We start from the raw sequence: 6,953 nt of genomic DNA, 5'->3' as shown, positions 1-6,953 counted from the left end.
ATGCGAGCATGTTTCTGTGGGAGACGGTTAACGGCCTTAGGTCGTCACTGTACCATTGGCAGGAATAGCGGGTTGTTCTGGGCTGAAATTAAGCCAGAACGAGAGCAAACCCACTGACGATCTCTGCAGGCCTTTTTACCTTCCTTTTCCTCCCAGGCTGGGGTAGAAGATCCCCTCGCTTCCTGATGCGGATGGTTTTCAATTAAGATGAAATGAAGGATATCTCTGTTTTTTTAAATAAATGGACACAAGAGTGTATCCGAGCACTTTCAATGAAGAGGAAGAGAACGTTTCCTTGTATATGGGGAAGGGTAATATCTACTTCCATCTAGGATGTTGGACACACATCTTCTTTCCCTCACCTGAGGTTTTAAGGAGGTAATGGAGCGGGTGACAATCTCACAGCTGGAGGGGAAGGACGGACTCTCCTGCACAGGACGGAGAGTGGCCTCCGCACGTCCCCTGCGCTGAGCTGCACTCCTGCCAGGGGTGGGAGAGAGCCACCAGCCCATCCCTGGACGCACCCTTGTGCCAGTGCTGTGGACCAAACGGTGCTCTCCTACGGATAACGTGCAGAAGGTGTCTGGCTTTGAAGAGCAGCAGATAGACAAAGCAAACTTGCATTCTCCAATGAGCTTCGCCAGTTAGGAAGAAAGCCAAAATCAAATGAAGTTTCTATCATTTCATATTTAATTTCAGTGGACTAAACGTAGCACATGGAAATTCATGAAACAATCCGATTACCCGTGTTTTCTTGGATAGAGTCTCAGAAACTCCCTGGGAAACCGATATGGTACGAAGGCTCATCAGCACAGATCTTTGTAATGACAGAGAGGGATTAGGGACAGATGTGCCAATGCAACAGCCGTAATTATTGTAGCAACCCAAAATATGAGCATCTGAGCACAGTCGGTGAGAGCCACAGTTAACAAGGGAGGTGAGCGTGGGAGGCAGACATTCGGCACCGCAAGAAATAGCATTTTCCTGGGTTTAATGGATGTACAAACTCATGGCCGTACCTAGCAGCATTGCCTCGTTATGTTATCTTAAGTCAAAGTAGAAAGGGCTACTTTCTAATCATGACACCCCCCAGTGAGAGACGTGGCCCCACCAGGGAGGTGCTAAGGCAGGTGGTGCTGAGGGCGCGTGGCCGATGGAGGCTAACGTCCCGCTCCCCAAAGGCCATTGAGCAGCCCATGTTGTATTAAATGCAACTCGTATGACAGGGCAGGCCGTGACTGTTTTAAAAATACCAGGTCTGCAGGTTGTATGATGTGGCGTAACTCTTCCAAACCCAAAAGAACCTCACCAAAGTCCCACCTTGGCATCTAGTTCAACCCTAGCTTTGTGCCCGTGCATTTTGGTGTTCAACACGTGGTAGCCATTTGGTATCTTTACGGCTCAGAAGAGGCTGATCTTACTCGTGTAGAGCATGTTGTACAAAGCCAACTTGCCAAAGGTTGGCTGATAAGCCAGGGAATAAAAAGAGAGCAGATGTAAGGGTTTTTGCGAGCTCGCTGCAAACGCAGAGTTTCCAACCCCGGAGTACAGCCGAGAGGCACGCTCCTCTTCCGTGCGGTCATTTACAGCCTGGGTTGGTTGGATACCCAGAACAGACGTCTTCATCTGCTGGAAACATTTGCCCAAACGTTACCCTCCCAAGTCCTGCATGTTTTGCTCCACCGCCACAGCATCACTGCAGCGTCACCGCAGCGTCACGGCAGCGTCACTGCAACGTCACCGCAGCAGCACCGCAGCAGCACCGCAGCAGCGCCGCAGCAGCGCCGCAGCGGCTCAGTCCATGCCTCCTGCGTTTCTTCCCCCTCAGCAGAGCACGTTGCACCAGCTTCAGTGATTGTCTCCTGCTTGACCTGTCAACTCTTTGTAAATATATGCTCTGTGTATTTATAAGATATGCCCTGTATATTTATATATAAATATATGCTCTGTCTTTACTTTGCTTATCAGAATGCTGCATAAGATGCTGTCAGACACCATTCAAAAGACACGATACATTCACTGCTTCTCCCTTCCCTACTAGGCCAACTATCCTGTCAAAAAATAAATTAGTTTGCTTTGACGGTATTTGTTCTTGACAAATCCATACTGGATGCTTTTTTATCATTTTATTAATCTCCAGGATCTCTGTAAGTCGACCGTTTAATATTTTTTCCCACTACCTTCCCAGATATCGGAGTTGGGCTGACTGGTCTGTAATTTCCCACTCCTCGTTTTTGAAGATAGGTGCTGTGTCTGTCCGTCCGAGCTCCTGGGACCTCCCTGTCACCTTGGGGTTACCACGGATGATCACCCATAGTGATGTCCATGTCCGGCCGGCGATGCTCTCCGTGACCCGCGCTCCTTGTCCCGCCGGTCCCAGTCGGAGGTGTTGCAGCTGCATCTCCTGATGCACCTCTCATCTTCTGTAGTTGCTACTCCAGCTGAGATTTTAATCTCCCTCGTGGGCCATCTCCCATCCCGGCTTGGGAAGCCTCCCCTGCATTCCTCCTGGAAAGTAGCCAGCACATTTCCCTGTATCTCTGCCGTCCTTCAGGTCATCCGTGCGTCCGCAGCGCTTGCTCGGCGCGCTCCGGTTTGCTGCCGTCGGACAGCTCGCTCGGCCGGTCCCCCCTGCAGACGGGATTCCCTCGCTGACACCAGCTGTGTCCCTTTTTGATGTAAGCAATCAAGTCCTGAGGGTTTCTTACATCAGGGGAAGAAAGTGGGACGGATGCTGCATGAGGTCCTACACCTGAAGTCTGACATCCCTCGATAAGCATCTCTGCTAAGCATCTCTTTCCAAGCCAACGCTTTCCTCACAAGCATTTCTGCTTGTCTTTCCCTGGCCGTGCCTTTCTTCTGCAACTTCCCCGAGAGGCAGAGGGGCTCTCCCGGCCACGCTCGGCTCGATTCGAGCCAAGCCCCACCTCGGTGCAAGCCGGTCCCATAAAGAAACCCGATTGCTGGTTTATGCCTTTCCTAAAGGAAAGGTGAGTGGTTGAAGCACCACGTTCAACAAAAAATTAATATAACTGTTAGGAATTCAGTGGGGAACCGCCTCTGATCTCTAAACCCAAAAAGGGGATGATTAAGCTAATTGCTCTCCTGGCTTCGCTGATGCCGCTGCGAAACAGGCAAGCCAGGAGCAAGGTGTGGGTCCTCCCCGGCCGGCAGCATCCCCGGCTGCCCCCGCTGAAGGTTTCTTCTCTTTAATGGGCATTTCTGTGGCAGATGCTGCCCGTGTTCACTGGGGAGCGCACCTGATCTGCCTCCGAGGGCAGGGCTGGCAGCCGAGCTCCGCCTCAGTTTTCTGGGTCTTTCTTTTCTTATTTGTTTGGATTTTAAAAAAATAACCTCGCGCACAGTACAATTACAGGGCAGTTTTTTCAATGTAAGGAGGGAAAAGAAATCAGCGACTTAGACTTCCCATGCATTTTATACCCACTTCTTAATAGCGTGATGTTAGCACCATTTTCATGTTTAGCATTAGCCTTAAATTGCGCTTGAAATTTGGAGTTAAGTCCCCTTTGTATAGTAAATAGGCTTAGTGCGGTGGTGCCAATCAGCCTGCCTGCCCCCCTCCTTTTTTGGGGGGTCTTATTTTTCAGGAAAAGAAAGAGCCCACTCATCTGACATAATGTCCTAAGATTCCCTACTCTAGTAACTGAAATAAATCGGGCCATTAAAACCGTCATTCGGAGCAGATGTAGGCTGCTTTGGGGATCGCGAGGAGCTGCCGCTGGCTCCCCCCATCTGCCGTACCACGCTCAGCCCCGGCCCTCGGAGCCGCTGCCCGTCAGCTCTGTCTTTATTCTCTTTTCATAAAAAAATCACAAAGACCGTACAAGACAGAAGTTAATACGCATTTGCTGTGGAGCAGGAAAACCCTATAGTTGCTGATAACTAAAAGTTGTTCTGACAGATGTGAGATCCAGAGTATTAATATCTGAAGCTCAAGGCAATGAGCGGGGGACTGATTATTGCTAAATATTTTTCACGGACATAGTGTTAATCTCTTTCAAACAGTCCCAAATGCTGTTTCCATGCTTGTTCCCTCCCTCCCGTTTGTTTCGCCATCGTTTCCGCATTAAATAGGAGGAACGGGTGGAAATTCAGTGGTTTATCTGGGAATGCCAAACTCTCGACAAGAAGGAGGTCGAGGTGCTGGAGCGTGTCCAGAGAAGGGCAACGAAGCTGGTGAAGGGTCTGGAGAACAAGTCTTATGAGGAGCGGCTGAGGGAGCTGGGGTTGTTTAGCCTGGAGAAAAGGAGGCTGAGGGGAGACCTCATCGCTCTCTACAACTACCTGAAAGGAGGTTGTAGCGAGGTGGGTGTTGGTCTCTTCTCCCAAGTAACTGGCGATAGGACGAGAGGAAACGGCCTCAAGTTGTGCCAGGGGAGGTTTAGATTGGATGTCAGGAAAAATTTCTTTACTGAAAGAGTGGTTAAACCTTGGAACAGGCTGCCCAGGGGAGGGGTTGAGTCACCATCCCTGGAAGTATTTAAAAGACGGGTAGATGAGGCGCTTAGGGACATGGTTTAGTGGGCATGGGGGTGTTGGGTCGACGGTTGGACTCGATGATCTTGGAGGGCTCTTCCAACCTTAATGATTCTATGATTCTATTCTATGATTCTATGATTCTCCCAGGCTCTTTTCATCCTATGAGCATCCCAGCTCGGTTGGGACCGCGGTGGTTTAGCCACAGTGCTGCTGGTGAAATGTTCCCAAGTTTTCCCGTAATCCTGGCCGCTTTTTAAACCGGAGCGAGTAACTCTGACCGTCTCTATGTCAGGGAAACCTTGATGGGAAACGCGCCGTGGTGCGGGCAAGGCTGCGTGCCGTGCCGAGCTGGAGCAGCGCCGGCAGCTCCTCGGTGGGTCAAACCCTGGCAGCAAACAGGAGTCGTCCTGTCGGGCTCCTCTCCTGCTTGTCAAAGGCAAAGAGCATTTATGGGGTAAAACGTAAGGCCATGGGAAAGCACAGCACCCCTGTTTCTGCCCTGCAGCAAGCCTTGACTAATCCAGGACAAAAAAGAAATTAAAATTGTCCGGCCTTTCAGCTAGGAAGCAGAGATCTGGTGACATTTGAGTTTGCGATCATCCGGATGATACGCTGCAAGAGGTCGATGTTATTCTGAAAATCATACTTATCCCCAGGGACTTTGATAATGATTCAGATGGAGAGATGTACCTGGTGCTCCGGCGGGTGATGGGAGATCCAGAGCCGGGGCTATTTTAAGCCAAGCAAAAAGGCAGCCGGCGTTATGCAAAACCCAACCATTCTGTGTGTGTTGGGTACAGAGCATCTGACTGTAAATGGGTAAATAAGTGCTGAAGGCTCCACAGAGCCACGATTTTTCCCATTTGTTTGGCAAAGTTCAGCCCGTTCATAAAAACCCAGGAGACCCCAGCACACCCCGGCAGGAATCGCCGGCAGATGTGGCTGCGTAAGCAAGTCTGGAATTCTAGTTTTTGCAGCGAGGAGCTGCTGCAAACATAAATACTTTTTAAATAACAAAGCGCTTCCTCGATGCTCTGCTGCTTCCCTCGGCTCCTCCTAGGGGGGAATAAGGAGACTCCTATCGTCACCTCTCCCTCCCCAAAAAGCCATTGCCCTTCCCCGCTTTCCTGTCCCTCTCCCAAGGCAAATCCAGCTCCTTTTGCAGAGCTCCCTGCGATCCTTCTCCTTCGTCACAGCCTCTCCGCCGTCCTCCCCTCCCGCCTCAGTGGGCTCTGTCCTTGCAGCTCCCCGGGCGCGAGCACGGCCGGGCGGGTGCAGGATGCGTCCCATCACCCTGAACACCCAGGGGTTTCCAACCCCGCGGGTGCTTGCTGGAGCGGCCCAGCTCCTGGCGTGAACTACAGGTGGGAGCATCCCCCAGGGTTGGACTGCGATGGTGGGGGAACCAGGACGAACCCAGAGAGGGAAATCGGAGCATCAGCCTTTTTCCCAGCCGGCGTTTAGGTCTCTCGAACAAGTCATTCCTTCTTTTCCCCTCCGTTCGGGTCAGCCCCAAGGCTTGTGGGAGGGCGGCAGGGACGGAGGGGCTGCTGCAGTGGTTCTATGCTTCCAGGGCAGCCACCACAGCAACGTGGGCGAGCCCCCCCTGCACGCTCCGGCTGCAACCCCCCAGCAGCAGCGAGGGTCGGTGTCAGCAGCACCGCGGCCGCTCCGGGACACCCAGCCGCCCCGACTGAGCTCCAGGCGCTTCTGGAAAGAGATTTTTCCAAATGAGCTGGTTTGATCTCTGGGCAAGAGTGTGTCTGAAGTTACAGCTCGGGGCGCTGGGGGCTGCAGAAAAACTCTTCCCCTTTGACTCCTCTGCTGCAAGTCGCACTTTTATTCTGGAACAAAAATGACTCTATTCCCCAGCACCTATCCCGCTTTCAAAGCGCAGCAATAATTTCCGTCGAAAAACCTTTCTCCCCCCCCAAGGCCGGGGGATGCACAGCAGGAAGGCAGGCTGCAGCAGCCCCAGCAGGATGCGGCCGCGGAGCACAGCTCCGTGCGGGATCCCAGGGCTGCAGCCAGCGGCAGCCCCGGCCCCGTGTGCGGGACCTGCCCAGCTGGAGCGTCGCCCCTCCGCCAGACCAGCCCCAGCATTCGGAGCGACGTCGTGAGCTCCCTCCAGTCGTGGATTTTAAGCCGTACTTTGGAAGAAGAAGAAAAAAAACCAGAAAAAAAAGTCAAATTCCCTTTTTTATTTGCTTCCTGAGCTTTGGGTATACTCCGTTGTCAGAGAGTCATGTATAAACACTGTCTTTTTCAAGCAGAACCAGAAATCCTTAAGCAAGAACCTCCCTGAGCGTTGGCAGGTGGTACCGCACCGGGGGGCGAGGCAGCCTGCAGCCGGGTCCTTTTCAGCATCCATGCCCTGTCCCTGGCTGGGTGCAGCCGTACCGAGGAGGAGCATCGCCTCCCCGCTGCCACCCACCCTGCCCCCCTCCTCACCC

The sequence above is a fragment of the Pygoscelis adeliae genome, unplaced genomic scaffold, assembly GCF_000699105.1.
Source record: "Pygoscelis adeliae isolate BGI_AS28 unplaced genomic scaffold, ASM69910v1 Scaffold216, whole genome shotgun sequence".
Taxonomy (NCBI): domain Eukaryota; kingdom Metazoa; phylum Chordata; class Aves; order Sphenisciformes; family Spheniscidae; genus Pygoscelis; species Pygoscelis adeliae.
This window is presented reverse-complemented; position numbering follows the sequence as displayed.